A 17,260-nucleotide genomic window follows, 5' to 3' on the forward strand; every position below is an offset into this window, starting at 1 on the left:
ATGCAAATCAGAAGTAACACAACTGAAGTCAGTGGAGATACACAGTGTAAAAACAGCACGTGGGGAATCAAAATCTGGTCCTAAAATGTTCAAGCCTTATGTTTTCCCTTAGGAAATATTTTCTGTGGGAGCATACAGTAGGTGATATTTTCTCTGCCAGCTACTGAAGATTAGGAAGGACCATGAGTGAGTATTGGATATCAAACTGATCTTCTTGTTAGTCTATGCAGCATTTTCAGCAAATAAAAATATATCCTTTATATCATGTATATTCATCATGTGGCTCCTGAGACAAAGCCAATAGGAAATCCATATGGACTTGGTGATAGTAGGAGTTAAGCCTCATGACAGGAGGAAAAATATCCCTGCTTTTTCCCCTCACCACCAAAAAAACTCTTGAATGTTCAAAGGAAGGATAGGCTATAATAACTCTGCAAACTATTGAGCAACTGGGTGTTGAGTGAGGCATCTAGAATTTGCAGAGCAGTGACTGGGGTTGATAGGCGTCCCCTGTATCTGGAAGGAACAAGCTTTGTTGTGACGTGAAGCTCTCGACCAAATTGCGCTTGGGCCAAAAAGCATTTGCGGTGATTTTTAGATGGCTGTGGCCCAGCAAGGTCACCCTGTGGCAGTGAAGTTGATGGCTGAGGCATGTGAACATAAGAACATAAGACTTGCTCTACTGGGTCAGACCAAGGATCCATCTAGCCCAGTACCCAGTTATGATCTTGGCCTTCACAACATCCTCTGGCAAGAAGTTCCACAGGTTGACTACGTGTTGTGTGAAGAAATACTGCCTTTTGTTTGTTTTAAACCGGCTGCCTATTAATTTCATTTGGTGACCCCTAGTTCTTGTGTTATGAGAAGTAGTAAACAACACTTCCTTATTTACTTTCTCCACACCAGTCATGATTTTATAGACCTCAATCATATCTCCCCTTAGCCATCTCTTTTCCAAGCTGAAAAGTCCCAGGTTTATGAACAGGGCCGGCTCTAGGATTTTTGCCACCACAAGCAAAAAAAATTTTGGACGCCCCCCCACTTTTTTTTTGTGCCCCCCCGCCCCTGGCTCCGCCCCAACTCTGCTCCTTCCCAACCCCTTCCCCAAATCCCCGGCCGCGCCTCCTCCGCCGGGCGTGCCGCATTCCCCCCCCATTGCTTCCTGCGGCTCCCCCCGCCCCCTGCAACCACCCGCTCTAGCTCACCTCCGCTCTACCCGCTCCCCTGAACACGCTGCTGCTCCGCTTCTCCTCCCTCCCTCTCAGGAGAGGGAGAGGCAGCGCGTTCAGGGGAGCAGGCGGAGCGGAGGTGAGTGGGGGGAGCGCAGGAAGTAGCAGGAGGGGTAGAGGAACCGCTCCCCGCCCCAGCTTGCCTCTGCTCCACCACCGCCGCCTCCCCCGAGCAGGCCGCCGCTCGGCTTCTCCTCCCTCCCTCTCAGGCTTGCCGCGTGAAACAGCTGTTTGGCATGCGGCAAGCCTGGGAGGGAGGGGGGAGAAGTGGAGCATCAGCGGCACGCTCAGGGGAGCAGGCGGAGGCGGAGCGGAGGCGAGCTGGGGCGGCGGGGGCACATTTCTAGGGGCAGCATGGCTGGCGCCGGAATGCCACCCCTAGATATGTGCCACCCCAAGCACCTGCTTGTTTTGCTGGTGCCTAGAGCCAGCCCTGTTTATGAATCTCTCCTCATAAGGAAGCCATTCCATGCCCCTAATCATTTTTGTTGCTCTTTTCTGAACCTTTTCCAATTCCAGAATATCTCTTTTGAGATGGGGAAACCACATCTGCACGCAGTGTTCAAGATGTGAGTGTACGATGGATTTATATAGAGGCAACATGATATTTTCTGTCCTATTATCTATCCCTTTCTTAATTATTCCCAGCATTCTGTTCGCTTTTTTGACAAACGCTGCACACTGAGTGGATGTTTTCAGAGAACTGTCCACAATGACTCCAAGATCTCTTCCTTGAGTGGTAACAGCTAATTTAGACCCCATCATTTTATATGTATAGTTGGGCTTGTGCTTAAATACCTTGCTGAATTTGGGCCTAAGGTTTTGGGAGCCCAACATGCCTTTTATGATCTGCTTCAATGCCAGTGCACAGGAATGTTTGGAGCTACTGCCCCAATCCTACCCACTCCCAAATACACATCCATTGACGTCCCACCCAAAATCCCCAGGCACTGAGGACTGAGTTCAGGTTCACCGCTGGCCATTGATCAGTTCTTCACCAGAGCATGAAAGTCATGCCCACTCTCTGCTCAGCAACCGATTGGCACAAAAATAACTAAGTGTATGAACCAGACTGCAGCCTACACGGTTGGGAAGGTGAGTGGGAGCTGGAGAGACCAGACAAGAAAGAATCAAAATATAAAGAAGTGGAGGGGCCATGTGAGAGAGGGCAGGCAGCCCACTACAAGTCCAACCCAAAGCCCAATGAAGGCTTTGGATCTGACCTACAATGGAGAGCCCAGGTGCTCCCCACTGGCACAGGTATGGGGCTAGGACAGATGTTTCAGGTGGGCCTTTAGTTCCCCTGAAGGCAGTGGTGAAACATCCACTGATGTCAAGAGTTAGGCCAAGGCAGAGCATGCTTGAAAATCCTGTCGTTGGAAGCCAGTGAAGGCAAAGGGGGAAAGAGAACAATACAATGGTATGATGGATGGAGGAGCCCGTTTACAGTTGTGTTTGGGGCTCACATCATTAAGCTGTCATTGTGCTGTAAGATGAGGCAGGAGCGGGGCCTACAGAATGTCCCCTCAACAGTGCCTGTAATGTGTTTAAATACAATACAATGAAATGTCTTCAGAAAGGCAGGGCGCGGACAGGATACAGAAAACAGAATCCTGAAGAGCCAGTGTCCTGCTAAAACCCCCGAGTGAATGAAAGATTGATTGTGTTGTGTTATCTGCTCCCAAGTGGGAAAAGCAAAATCCTGTTGTAAGCCTGCAACAGCGATGACCGGGATCCTGGCTTATTGTGTCTCAAAACCATCACAGAGTGACAAATTGGTGCAATCCGCTGTCTTTCTTAAACCCGTGCTTTGTCACATAAAACACTCTTCCAGGAAAAGATGCAGGACAAATGTTGTGGGCTGGTTAATGTGAATCATTTAAAATCCCTGCAGTTATGTAGGTTTGTAGTTAAAAACATTGAGCAAGATTGATGCTCTGCGTAATGACACTGGTTGTCAGGGTGACAAGAGAGTCACATGAGTGATGGCTATTTCTTATTCACATTGGTATTAGTAAGAATTGTGGGCTAGTGGATAGAGCACTGGACCGGGACTCAAGAACTCTGGATCCTAGTCCTGGCTCTGCCACTGGCCTGCTGCATGACATTGGGCAAGTCATTTTCCTCACTCTGTGCCTCAGTTTTCCCATCTATAAAATGGGTATAATGACATTAGCTTCCTTTGCAGAGCACTTTGTGAGCTGCTGATAAAAAGCACAATATAAGAGCTAGGTATCAGTGGTCAGTGACCCAGTATGGAGAAAATAAAGACTTCTAAGAGTTCATCCACACACAGAAGTCACACTGGTTTAACTTAAACTAATTTCAAAAACTAATTTAGTTAAACTGGTGCAAACCACTGTGTGGATACACAGCCATGTGTTTAAAACTGGTTATGTTGCGTTAGCTTCCTCCTGTACACTAAACTGCTATAAGCCAAGTCTAAGCCAAACTAAGAGCATCCAGACACAAAGATTTGCCTAAACCAGTTTAACATCACACTTTTGGTTAAACCAGCACGTCTTTGTGTATAGACCAGGATACATTTTCAGAAGCCTCTAAGTAACTTAGGACTCGAAGTTCCATTTTCAAAAGAAACATAGAGGCAGATTTTTCAAAGGTATTTAAACCCTTACAGTGCCAGATAGGCGCTTAGTGGGCCTTTCAAAAGCATCAAGCAGGTTAGGTGTCTAATTCACATTGATTTTAATCGGAGTTAGGTGCCTAACTCACTTAGACCCTTTTTGAAAATCTCACTAGGCACATATCTGCCCCGTGAATACCTTTGAGAAACTGGCCCTTAGAAGCTTAAGTCCCACTGGCTGCTAATGAGACGTGCATCCGATGAAGTGGGTATTCACCCACGAAAGCTCATGCTCCAATACGTCTGTTAGTCTCTAAGGTGCCACAGGACTCTTTGCCGCTTTTACAGATCCAGACTAAGACGGCTACCGCTCTGATAATGAGACTTAGACTCTCAAGCATCTAGGTCACATGGGCATGTTTGAAAATGTTAGCCTTAGTCTAATGACATACTTCAAAAATCAGAGCAAAAGAGAGCAGAAGCAACAGCTTTCTGATACAGATTGGAACATCTGGCTTGTCGTACTGGATCAAGCCACTGCTCCTTCAATTCCTCCAACTACAGCTACTACTTGATGAAGGTTAAAGAGGACAACAATGCCAGCGAGGAACTCTGCCACAGCATGCATTTGCACGCCCCCCCCCCCCCCCCCCCGCCCGGTGCAGGGCTGGGCCTTCATGTGGCAATCAGCACATGGTCAACATAGACTGATCTGTTAACAGTGCTGAGGGGAAATGGCCAAAAAATGAGCAATGGGTGAAGATGGTGCAAAGAAAATAATTTCGGGCCAGGGGGACGGGAAGTAACCGAACTCTCTGTATCAAGATTGACAGTGCGGTAGGGGTGGTCTGAAACCAGGAGAAAGCAAGGAACAACACATATCCATGGAGAAACAAAAGGCAAGTGACCAATGCCTGTACTCTAGGGGTCATGCGATGGGACTGAGTCACCACTTGATTACGGCTGGTCCATGCTGATGTAACACTACTCTAGGCAACACCCTCTAAGGGGTCTCAAGTTGGGCATCCAAAAGTCAAGTTCAAAACATCTTGATCAAGACTTTTAACCTTCCCCCGTAAAAAAACATGGTTGATGTTGCATTATACCTGCTTGTTAGTCCAGCCCCCTCTAAAATATCCCCCTCGTGATTTCACAAGCCTCTGAAAGCCATACTAAAGGAGCTGACTAATCGAAACAAATGGCACCAGCATATGAATGTTCATCCAAGACTTTGATACCCACAGACAGGGCTGGATTTCCAATTAGGCACAGTAGGCCCGTGCCTAGGGGAGCCGGTGTTCTAGGGGCGCCTAAAAGTGGGTTAAAAGTTAAAAAGTGAATACATACAGCTCCCCTACAGGCAGCCGGGCTCCTGGTGTGGGTTGGTAGCCGCCCAGCGTGTGGGGCTGGAGCAGGGTATGCATCCGAGCCAGCCTGCCTGGGGGTGCTGTGAACCCCAGCCAGCCAGGGCAGCTGCTAAATGTGCTGGAAACGCCCCAGCCCCTTCCCAACTCGGCTAGCCTGCTGCCTCTGCCCTGTGCCACAGAGGGAGCGGGAGGAACATGGCCAGAACCTCATTCACTTGCATGGGCACAGCCAGAGTGCGGCTGCCACGCCAGGCTGCAGGAAGGGTGGAAAACACTCGCCATGGGGAGAGGTACAGTCCTCCCCTTGCACCTCGCCTGGGGCAGGTGGGCTGTGTCCTGATGGGGGCTGGGAGCGCTGTGCGTGGCAGAGAGTCTTGTGCCTTCCCAGGGAGGCTGTGTTTATATTTCTTTTTGTTTTATTTGTTATGGAAAACACAAAGGTCAGCTGTAGGCCGGGGGGGCATTGAGGATGCTGTGCCTAGGGGCGCGTAAGGTGTAAATCCGGCCCTGCCCACAGTGGTGCGCTCTGCAGCTTCCTACCCAGAAAGCTCTAACCCGCTCGGTCAGGCAGAAAGATTGGACAACTGGACAAAACAGATTTATTAGGAGAAAGATTTATTAGGAGCCTTTGTGATGCTTTATTGGGGTGGGGTTCAACTTCTCGGGCAGGGTTCTGGAAACTTGGGAAGAGATTGTCAAAGCCACGGTGAGATTTGGATGTCCGGTTATTGTTCATTTGAACAGGGCTGGCATTTCTAAGCCTTGAGGCTTCGCTAGAAGCCCAGGATTAAATGAGGCGTGGATGTGTGGTGAGGCGGTTCATGTTCTCTTAGCTTCTACAGATGTTGAACACAGTGGACAATTTCTTGCCCTGTGGAAAATTCTAAAACCACCTGAGGCCAAATTCTGCTCTTGGTGGCCCGTCCCCAGCCTTTCCCTAGGCTAACTGTGGGAAGCATCTGGCCCTTAAAGTGGATTCACTCACAAACACGCGTTTGCTGCTGCCTCTTGTTTTCTGGATGCACCAAGCAGCACCTTAGCAGCAGCTGTCACCATGGCTGGGCCAGACGGAAATGCACGTTGCTGTGATGGGTCTGAGCAGACGCCTGACCATTGTGACTCTGTGCTTGCTTGGATGTTGGAGGCAAATACTTTCATGGTGGGTCCTGGGTGTTTATTAAAGATCCCGGTGGTGGAAAATCTCATTGCATATTGGTTTCCGAGGTGAAAAATACAGCTTGGCTTGACGATAACTCTCGCGAGGCGTTTATTCTGCTTTTCTGCCTGTGTTTTTTTCAGACGATATTTTCAGTGTAAACAGCATAGGATTGTTTTCATTACCCCACGCCAGAGTGAACATGCAGGCTGTAGATCGGTTGGTGTTTTCAAGAGAAAGCCAGATTGCTAATCCAGACGACACTTGGTGTACATCTACACGGCAGCTGGAAGTGAGCCTCTCCACCCAGGCAGGCTAACTTGCTACTGGGACTCGAACTAATGTGCACAAAGAGCGGTGTGGATATTGCAGTGCTGGCTCTCCAGCCTAGCGGCCTGGGGGTGCTTGAGAACCCAAGCGCCAGCCAAGTTGTGACATTCACATTGCTATTTTTAGCATGCTAGCTCAAACCCCACTAATACAAGCCTGTCTCCCGGCACTGGGAGACTCACACCCTGCTTCAGACTGCGTAGACATACCCGAAAGGTCTGGGAGTGACAGAAATGAGTGGAGCATCTTCAAAGATGAGCATGTGTGTGACTCTGAATATGAATCCCCTAGAGCCACTGTGAAACTCTGTGCCTGATCCTGATTTCACTTGCATTGGTGCAAATCAGCAGTAATTCCAGAAAAGCCAGTGGCATGACTTGTCAATCAGAGGGGAGTCAGCCCTTCCCAATGGGAGGATGACAGGTGGGAAGGACAGATGGGGCAATGGCATTTGTCATTGTTGCTTGCTGAGATTCATGGGGCTGGAAGGGCTGGTCTCTGACCTGAGCATGGTGTTATGCACTGGGTTAAACCTCTTTGGAACTGGCGCGGGTAACCTCTGGCCCAGGGGATTTCCTGACATAGAAAATGCAGGGGCAGAGGCATTGATTGGATTTGAACAGTGTTTTGTCCAGTTGTCTGAGAGACACAGCAGAAAGACCAGAGACACTAAGAGAGAAAGCAGCAAAGAAGCACCAGACATAGCCAAAGAACTGGTAGCATGGCCCTGAAAAAAGCCTAGAGAGAGATTTTGGGCTGGGTGCTGGCTAAAAGAGGCTGTGAGCTAGGGCACTGTCTCCTGCTGTGTTCAGGGAAACTGGACTTGGTATATTCTTTGTAAACAAACGGGATTGCATCAAAGAAACGTCTGCCTCCATCATCAATTTTCTCCTCTTAACTGGAACAATCCGCAGGGTCCTGTCCTTTGGCTCTCTGCTCCCATCAAAAAGGGGTAAGCTTCGTTCCTTGGTTGGTGGCTGTCAGCAAGCTAAGCTGGTGGAGCTTTTCTTCAGGAGGGCAAGAAGCCAGCTTATTTTAAAGGGATGATTTGTTGGGCCGTCACGCTAAAAGCCAGCTCTGGATGTTGGCAGATATGCCAACTATCATTGTATCCTGGTGGTGAGACAGGGAAGTCCACACTTGGGTCTGGTACAGGGAGCACCCTGGGTCAGTGATCTAATTCTAGTGATGGTAAAAGATCAAGTGTCCATGACAATCTTTTTGTATTTGTGTCCCCTTTGGTCCTGTGGATGGGGAGGTGTTTCTGCCCTGCCTGTTGACCCCACGTGGCAGATGGAGTTTCCCGAGAACCCAGAAGGTGGCATTGCCATTTTAAGGGGCTCTCCCATGCAGGGTTCCATTCAGACTCACCTCACGCCCAGAAACATAATTTTTTTGCAAATGAAAATTTAAGTGTTGCTGAATGCACCAATCTTTTTCAATCCTGGGATGCACAGGAGGTGTGCTAACTCCTGGTGAGAGACAGTTCCCGGGCCAGGATGCTCCTGGTCTAAATAGAGAGGAGAGACCAAGGGTGGGAGGGAAAGTGATTCATCCTTGGTCAGCATTAGAACTGGGAACAGAACCCAGGCTGCCTCTTGCCTGTCCCACTACACCCTTCTACCTTTCTAACCTGAGGGGACATGTGTGGCAGCTGGGAGGCCCGATTCCCAGAGCGGACTTGCAATGGCTCAGCTCAAGCTAGCATGCTAAAAATAGCAGCACGGAAAGTGTGGTGTTGGTGGTGGCTTGGGGTAGCCGTCCAAGCCTGCCCGAACCCCTGGATCTGAGCCTGGGCAGCTAGAGCCTGAGCCAATGTCACAACATCCATGCTGCTATTTTACCCCAGCATCTCGCGCTAGCTAGCTCAAGTCTGTCACACCTCCCTGCTGCAATGTAGACATACCCCTATATACAAGCAGCGGGGTTTGGTGGATTATAAATGGTCCCAGATAAGCACTCCCAGGACTTGTCAGTCTGTTCAGGGAGAATGTGTATTGTTACGTCACAAAAGAGATAAGCCCTCCTTATGTTCTGCTTAAACGTTTATCCAAGACCTGCTGAGCATGCTCAGAGCACATCTGCAATCTCTTCTAATTGTTATTAGCCAATATGTCTTTTTCAAACTCAGTTCTGGGCAAAATCAAAATAAGCCCATTTAGCTGCCAAGCTCCAAAATCCCGGCCTGTCTGAGTGATCTGTGTGTGGGAACAGAATGTCTAGCAATAATCTAGCTGAACAGATGGCCATCAAAATTCCTCCTCTCGTCTGCAAAAATTCACCTTTTGGCTGAGAAGAAACATGGGAAATTGCAGCCCAAAATATATTGTTTTGGGTTTATGAGTGAAAAATCACCATAATCAAAAATGTTTGACCACTCAAATTAGTCAAAAAAGGGACCATTTTTCATGAGTGCATGTGAATAAATGTCACTTTTTTCCCCATCAAAAAGTTTTTGTCATTTGACAATCTCCCCGCAGCGCTATTTCCATTCTTCCATGGGAGGCCCAATTTTCAAACTAGCTCAGTTCCTAGGTCATCATCATTATGTTCCTATTACGCCTCTGGCGTTTAGGGCTGCAGTGAAGCTCCTCCACTCCTGTCTGTTTCTGGCAAATCTTTCAATGGTTCCCCAGCTATGGCCCAGGTTTTTCAGCTCAGCTTCCACAGCTTTTTGTAATATTGTTTTCGGGCGGCCTCATTTTCACTTGCCATTAGGAGTCCATCTTATTGCTACTCTGGTGATGGAATCAGTTTCCATCCGAAGCACATGACCGATCCATCTCCAACGCCTCCTGGAAATGATGATGTTCAGATCCTCTTGGCTGCAATGTGTCAATAGATCTTGGTTTGAGATTGTTCTGGGCCAAAAGATACAGAGGTATTTTTCTGAGGTAGGTTGTATGGAATGAAGACAGTTTGGACACGTCCTACTTTCTCATTCCCCAACATTCCACACTATAAAGTAGTGTTGAAAGAATGCAGCTCTGATAAATCTTGAGTTTGGTTTTGGTGTTGTATTTTAATCATTTGCAGACTGTATTTAAGATCCTGGAGGTGTTCCTGTCTTTACTGATTCTGTTCCGGATGTCCTGGCTTGTTCCACTGTCCTGGCTGATGGTGCTGCCTGAGTATGTGAATGTTTCTACATTGGTGAGAACATAATCCTCTATCTGTACTGGTGATGGTGAGGCACTATTAAAGGTCATGAGATCTGTCTTACTGCGGTTGATTTTCAGTCCAATTTGCTGGCTGAAAGCGTTGTGTCAAGTTGTTTTTTCTTGTATATGGTGTTGGGTATGTGATAGGAGAGCAACATCATCTGCAAAGTCCAGGTCTTCAAGGGATGAGAAGAGTGTCCATGTAATGCCTCTTGGCATATCTTCTGCTGTACGCTGCATTACCCAGTCAATGGCAATGTTGAAAAGGATTGCAGACATGACACACCCCTGACGTATTCCTCTTTTGACTTCAAAACTGAGTTCACTGCGATCAACACTACATGTAAAGTTGAAATAGAAGCTTTTGATTACGTTGATTATATGGAAAGGAATTCCATATGCCTGCAGAATGTGCCATAAACTGGTCCTGTGAATGCCATCAAAAGCCTTCTCAAAGTCTATGAAATTTATGTAGAGTTGCCGTTGCGATTATAAGCACTGTTGTATTATGTTTTGTAGAGTGAAGATCTGGTCTGTGCATCCATGCCCTTTCTGAAAACCAGCTTGCTCTTTTCTGAGAATGCTATCAACTGCCTTTGATGTATGCTGGACTATGATCTTACACAATACTTTGCTTGGCAAAGATAAAAGTGTGATACCACGCCAGTTATTACAATCACTGAGAGTTCCTTTCTTTGGTATCTTCACTATAACCCCATTGGTCCACTCATCTGGCACTTTTTCACTTTCCCAGACTGATGTAAATAGAGGGGCCAGGATAGATGCTGCTAATTTAGGATTTACCTTGAACAATTCACATTCAAGTTATCCTTGCTGTCATAAACATAAAGGGAAGGCTAAACACCTTTAGAATCCCTCCTGGCCAGAGGAAAAACCCTTTCACCTGTAAAGGGTTAAGAAGCTAGGATAACCTCGCTGGCACCTGACCAAAATGACCAATGAGGAGACAAGATACTTTCAAAGCTGGAGGGGGGAGAAACAAAGGCTCTCTCTGTCTGTGTGATGCTTTTGCAGGGACCAGAAAAGGAATGGAGTCTTAGAACTTGGTAAGTAATCTAGCTAGATATGCGTTAGATTCTGTTTTGTTTAAATGGCTGATAAAATAAGCTGTGCTGAATGGAATGTATATTCCTGTTTTTGTGCCTTTTTGTAACTTAAGGTTTTGCCTAGAGGGATTCTCTATGTTTTGAATCTGATTACCCTGTAAGGTATTTACCATCCTGATTTTACAGAGGTGATTCTTTTACTTTTTTTCTTCAATTAAAATTCTTCTTTTAAGAACCTGATTGCTTTTTCATTGTTCTTAAGATCCAAGGGTTTGGGTCTGTGTTCACCTACGCAAATTGGTGAGGATTTTTATCAAGCCTTCCCCAGGAAAGAGGGTGTAGGGATTGGGGAGGATTTTGGGGGGAAAGATGTTTCCAAGCGGGCTCTTTCCCTGTTATATATTTGTTAGACACTTGGTGGTGGCAACAATAAAGTCCAAAGGCAAAAGGTAAAATAGTTTGTACCCTGGGGAAGTTTTAACCTAAGCTGGTAAGAATAAGTTTAGGGGGTTTTCATGCAGGTCCCCCATCTGTACCCTAGAGTTCAGAGTGGGGGAGGAACCTTGACACTTGCCATTTCCCATTTTTTAAGGATTTGATGGCTTGAATGATCTCTTCCTTAGTTGGGGTGTCTGTGTTGATATCAAGATCTTCTTCTGCCTCCTGGATGTTTGCTTCCTCTTTAGATGGTTCCTGGTTCAGCAAATTGGCTTGTGAATTTCACAATGTTCAAATAAGGTTCTGCCAATGACTAGGTCATTCACATTACAGAAATCAATGAGCCTTTCTCCATTTTCATTCATGGTGCCACACCCATGTGTTCCCATTGCTCTGTCATTGTTTGTGTTGTCCTTACTGACCCTGGCATTCAGGTCTCCCATGAGGATAGTTAGGTCGTGGCGTGGTACTCTCTCTAACTCCACCTGTACAGTAAGGTAAAATTTGTCCTTTACTTCTTCATCACTGTCATTTGTAGAAGCATAGCACTGAATCAGGGTGATATTATTATGTTTCCCTTTCCGTCTGGCTCTCAAGTCTGCGGCTGATGGACTTCCACTCAAGCAGGGAACGCTCCACTCCCTTCTTCAAAAGGATGGCAACACCCTCATGGTGTTGTCCATCATCCCACCCAAAAAACAGCAAAGTTTCTCCTGAGGCTGCTGTTAATCTTCCTGATCCCATCCATCTGCTCTCGCTGACAGCCAGGATGTATAAGCTGTAGTGTCTCATCTCTGCTGAGACCTGAGCTAGCTTCCCTACTTTGTACATTGTCCATACGTTCCAAAAACCAAGTTTGGTTTTTGTTTTGGTGTTGAGCACTTCAGTCTTCATGCCAGTGGCTTCCTTTCAGCTTTCACCACAGGCAGTCATACGGGTCATTGACTCCTAAAGGCCATCACACACAGTACTGGTCGATTTCTCCGTCGCTGTTTCTGTACCATATTTCGTTTTACAGGACAGGGTTGTTAGGACACAGACTCTGGGGATCGTTAGAGCACACAAGCTGTCCCGCCATGACAAGGCGTGGACACCAGAGGACAGCTCCTAGGTCAGGTCTGTCTATATCTGAGCAATGGGGTGTGATTCCCAGTTTGTGTAGACATATCTGTGCTAGCTCCTCAAAATAGCAGGGTGTCCACAGCAGCATGGATGGCTTCTTGGTTAGCTTTCTCAAGTACAGTCCCACTCAATCCCTAGGCATGTACCCTGGTGGCTAGACCAAGCCACAGTGGATACACTGCTATTTTTAGGACTAGCAAGAGCGGGTACATCTATGCAAGCTGGAAATCCCACTTCCCTGCTTAAATGGAGACACAACTTTAGCCAGTTAGATAAGGGCCAAACTCTCCAAAGCGCTCAGCACTCTGGTTGCACACCAGGTGCAGGGCTCTTTTGATAATCTTGCCCATAAGCCAATGCTATAAGTCCTAGAAATTGCTTCTCCACCACTGGATTTCACAGCCACCCTGGGGTGGAGCACAGCAACACTGTTCTAGCAGAGAAAGCGACGCAACATCCAATAGCAACTGAACATGCAGGCTCCAGATGGATGGTAACGGCCCAGATTAGAATTCGGCCAGGACACCACGCTTTTGCAGAAACGGTATTTCCTGTTGAAAATTCCTGACCAGCCCTAGTCTTGACATTTTCTGGTGCCGCTGCTGTGAGGGATTCAATCTGCCATCCCGTTTCCTGGGAAGTCTCAAAGATTTCCTCACACAGGCAGCTTTCGAGGTTGCTTACTGCTCAATTATTCCAGTGTGACCTTGTGGGTAGTGTGCTCAAAAGGACTCAAAAGAGATGGGTTCTATAGTGGCCTCTGCCACTAGCCTGCTTGGGACAGTTATTTCGCTGCCCTGTGCCTCCTTTTCCCCATCGGTAAAATGGGGCTAATGACAGTAACCTGCCTTTTAAAGCACTTTGCGAGCTACTCATGAAAAGTGCTAGATAAGAGCTAGGTATTGTTATTCGTTACCATCTCAACACAAACACCTACAGTTAACCTTCTCTGGAGCCCAGCCATCTGGATGTCAGATAAATCACTGTTTTATCTAAACAATCCAAGGAAAAACCACCTTGGAAACTCAGCATCATTGTTCTCCTACCCCCAAATACTGTGTGAAAGAGGGTGGAACGCCATCTTACAAAGCTAGGCAAGGCGGAGCCAGCATGGCAAATTGGAACATTCCCTTCTCATCCTCATGCTATTGCTTTCCAATGGCCCAGCCTCTTTATCTGCTTGCTCCAACATGCCCTATGAAGGGAGCAGCTCAGTACTATAAAAAGGCTGAAGAGGAGGTGGGGTTTAGAGGCAGGAGAGTTGCTGGGGATTTGCGTGAGAGCTCACTGGGGCTGCTGGGAGAGGATTAGGTGGTGTTTTGGTAGGTGTGTATATAAATTTAGTGGTAAGTTCTGTGATTGGTCTAACCCAGACTAGTGGTTCCCCACTCATTGTGGTTTGGGTTTAAAAAGGGAAGGAAATCCATCCCTTCCTGGTGGTGTCAGTGGAAGACCTGCATTAAGGAGGGTGTCTTGGAAGCAAAGTGACTAAAATGGGGGTAAATGACGTGATTATTGGCTAAGCCTAAGTTGTCCAATAACAAGCCTGTCTGCTGGACTGCACAGACCAGCCTGAGCTGGGAGTAGGAACATCTGGAGGTTGGTTGTTCAGGCGGGAGCCGCTTGGGATAGCTAAATCCACGAAACACAAACCTGAGTGGAGCAGAACTAGTGTAAACCATTCCTGGGCACCAGAAGCAGCAATGATCTAAGAAGAGGGGAAGACACGCTCACTTAGAATCATAGAATTGATTTAGTTGGTGTTGGACCTGATTTAGTTGGGGTTGGTCCCGCTTTGAGCAGGGGATTGGACTAGATGACCTCCTGAGGTCTCTTCCAACCCTGACATTCTATGATTCTATGAATCATTGAATTCCTACAGTGAAACCTCGGGTGGGAGAAAAAAGCTTTCTAATTGCTGCCTTGACGATGCCACTTCCAGTAGAACAAACTTGATGTCATTTCCCTTAGTCAGACCTTTAAAGGTGAATGGCAAAGGGGACATTCTCGGTCTTGAGTCCTTTACTGCTCCTTTCACATAGCAAGTGTTTTCACCCCAAAAAGCTAGAAACAGGTGTAAAACTTATAGCCAACTCCACTGGTTTTTTCCTGCCACCTTCTTCTTTCCCCTCATTTCACTCTGGCTCTACTGTAGCACCCGGGCCCGCCCACAGCTCCTGGTCAGGATATCCAGTGAGGGCCTTCAGCTGGGCCAGTCTCCTGGAGACAAATTAGGGCATTTCATGTACATCCTGGTGCTTCATGTTCCACGGTGACCTGTTCAGGGGCCTCTGTTTCCCTCCACTATCAACCTGCAGGTACCTCCTGTCTCATGGACTGCCAAATTCTAGCTCTCTCAAGGCAATGTCAAAGCCTGTTTGACAGCTTACTGGAAGAGCTACTGAATTCTTCATAGATTTAGATTTTTCTCTGTCCAGACTTCCCATGTAGCTTCAGAATGTGACTGGTAAGCATTGCCTGCTTTGGCCCATCTTCAGGGTTCTTCTGATCATGCTGGCATTCCTTTTGCACTAGGGTAGTTTCCACTGAAAGTATCAGGACCGGTTATACACTCCACATCTGATGGCCTGATCTGAATCTGCTGGTGAGTTTTCACCATGCCTGTTGGAGACAACAGTCACAGCAACTGATAGGTTACCAAATTGTGGCTCTCCTTTCACTCTTGGCAGTTGTCTCTGACTTCCATGTCTTCTAATGGTAAATCAAATTCTACTTCCACAGAGACCAGGCTACAGAAGCAGCTGATAAGCCAAGTGTGTCCTGCTAGGTGGAAAATCAATGCTTTGGGTGAAACTGGCCTGACTTCAGTCCCTGAGCTTTGACAGTCATTGCGATAGTGAATGAACAGGGAGGTGGAGTTACCTTAGATGGGGGATGGAGATATGGAGGTACCAGAGTCTGAGTGGTCTGTTCTTGGCATGTACACAGAACTTGGTTAAAAACATAAAGTGCTCTCTGGAAGGTTGCGATGTAGCACTGCTTTATTTCTCAGAACTGTAATACACCAAGACTCAAAACCAGAGAGCAAACTGCCTGCTCCCTCAGAAACACAACTGGCCCCACTTTACTGTAGGCTGGCTCTTTGCAGCCTGACTTATCACACGCTTCCTTACAGAGCTCCTTGCCTGCAAGCAAGGAAACCCCTTGCAAATTAAAGTGATAACTTTGTAATGCTAACAGATTTCAATGCACCACCGAGGACTGAGTTCCTTGCTCTCTTCAGCTCTCCCAAAAACTTGAGCAGCATCTACCACTAATACGTAGTCATGAGTGCAGGGGACTGGACTAGATGACCTCTCGAGGTCCCTTCCAGTCCTACGAGTCTATGACAGTGGGCACTATCAGACATGGGTTGGGCTCTGACTAGTATCTGGAATGCCAAGGAGGGCTCTGAGTTAATACCACTCTGTGGGGCTAGGGGCACTGTACACCTTCTCACCTAAGCAGGGTAACGGGTGGAAATAGCTTCCATTTGAGGTCTGCTTCATCCAGATAAACTAACAGACTCCAGAAGCAGTTGGCAGGCTGCTCCACTCCCAACAGTGCTAAGGGACTTCAGCATGGTGGGTCAGGCTACAGTCCCAGCCTTCCTGAGAAGCTAGTGGCTTAGAAAGACAGATGGTGGGGCTTAGCTTTTTAATCCGTTGCATATCTTCAGTCACTGCTCTAATCTAGCTACCCAGCTACCCAGCTTTCCTCCTCGGGGTCCCTAGTTCGTCAATCTGAGACTTGCCCTCTGCCATGGTGGTAGGAACGCAGTGTTGGGTGTTCAGTAACTAGGGTGACCAGATGTCTCGATTTTATAGGGACAGTCCTGATTTTTGGGTCTTTTTCTTATACAGGCTCCTGTTACCCCCACCCCCTGTCCCGATTTCTCACAACTTGCTGTCTGGTCACCCTATCAGTAACTATTCAGCCTCCCAAACTCACTGTGCTGTAATCATGGATATAGCCTGCCATTTCCTTGCCATCCTCACTAATGCTACAGTTTTCAATCTATGCTCCAAAGTCAGGGAGATGCAGGGAAATTGGGCCAGAGCCTTATTCACTCACCCAGGCTTGTGGTGGTGGTGGGTGACTTAATGGGTGTAGACTTCTATTGCAGGGCAGGGGAAATGTTTTGTTTTTTGATTTACTCTTTAGGCTACGGCAAAAGGTGAGAAGGGCATGCCTTTCGGCCTTTGAAATGAAAATCTCCATTCTGTGGAGTACTTCTCCCTAAAGGTTTGATCCCGCATCATTTGACTTCATCACAAAACTCCCATGGAGTTTAGTGGAATCAGGTGATGTATCTCCTAAATGCAAGCCTTCCAAAGACTGAATAGACTGTTTCATTGGAGGTGTTCCATGAATCAGAACTATTAACTTGGAATCTGGAGACCTGGATTCTCTACGGGGTCCATCTTTGCTGACTGGGAGCAAGAAGCAAAGCTTATTGTGATCTGCCACTATGAAAACAGCAGCACAGCAGTGAACAAAATTCAATCCTGTTGGGCTATATAAAATGGGACAAGATGCTAATCCTAGGAATACACTTGATGGCTCATCTTCATATTGCAAACTGTGCTCAAATCTGCTTACCCATCTCAAGAGCAATGGAGCAGAAACAGAAGCAGCCCAAAGGTGGGGGTGTGACGGGTTTGGTCACAGAGATCCCCTTGGGACTGTCACCTGATGTGCTGACATTACCTCTGAGCCCATTTTCCCTGCCAGCTTGGGACTCCAGAGCCCTGTCTTGTTGAGCCAGACATGCTAGCCTGCTGCAACCCAGACTCTGGGTCTGGG

At 47.3% G+C, this 17,260-nt stretch overlaps 1 long non-coding RNA gene across 1 annotated transcript in view; it reads right to left on the minus strand.

The window, feature by feature from the left end:
* The window catches only part of LOC122465774, a 30,250-nt gene extending 18,024 nt beyond the window's left edge, over positions 1-12,226 (minus strand). Inside the window, exon 1 of the long non-coding RNA XR_006290816.1 lies at positions 12,215-12,226. This is a non-coding gene — a long non-coding RNA (uncharacterized LOC122465774). The remainder of the gene's footprint in view (positions 1-12,214) is intronic.
* Between the last annotated feature and the right edge of the window lie 5,034 nt (positions 12,227-17,260).

Source organism: Chelonia mydas, chromosome 5 (genome assembly GCF_015237465.2).
Source record: "Chelonia mydas isolate rCheMyd1 chromosome 5, rCheMyd1.pri.v2, whole genome shotgun sequence".
Taxonomy (NCBI): domain Eukaryota; kingdom Metazoa; phylum Chordata; order Testudines; family Cheloniidae; genus Chelonia; species Chelonia mydas.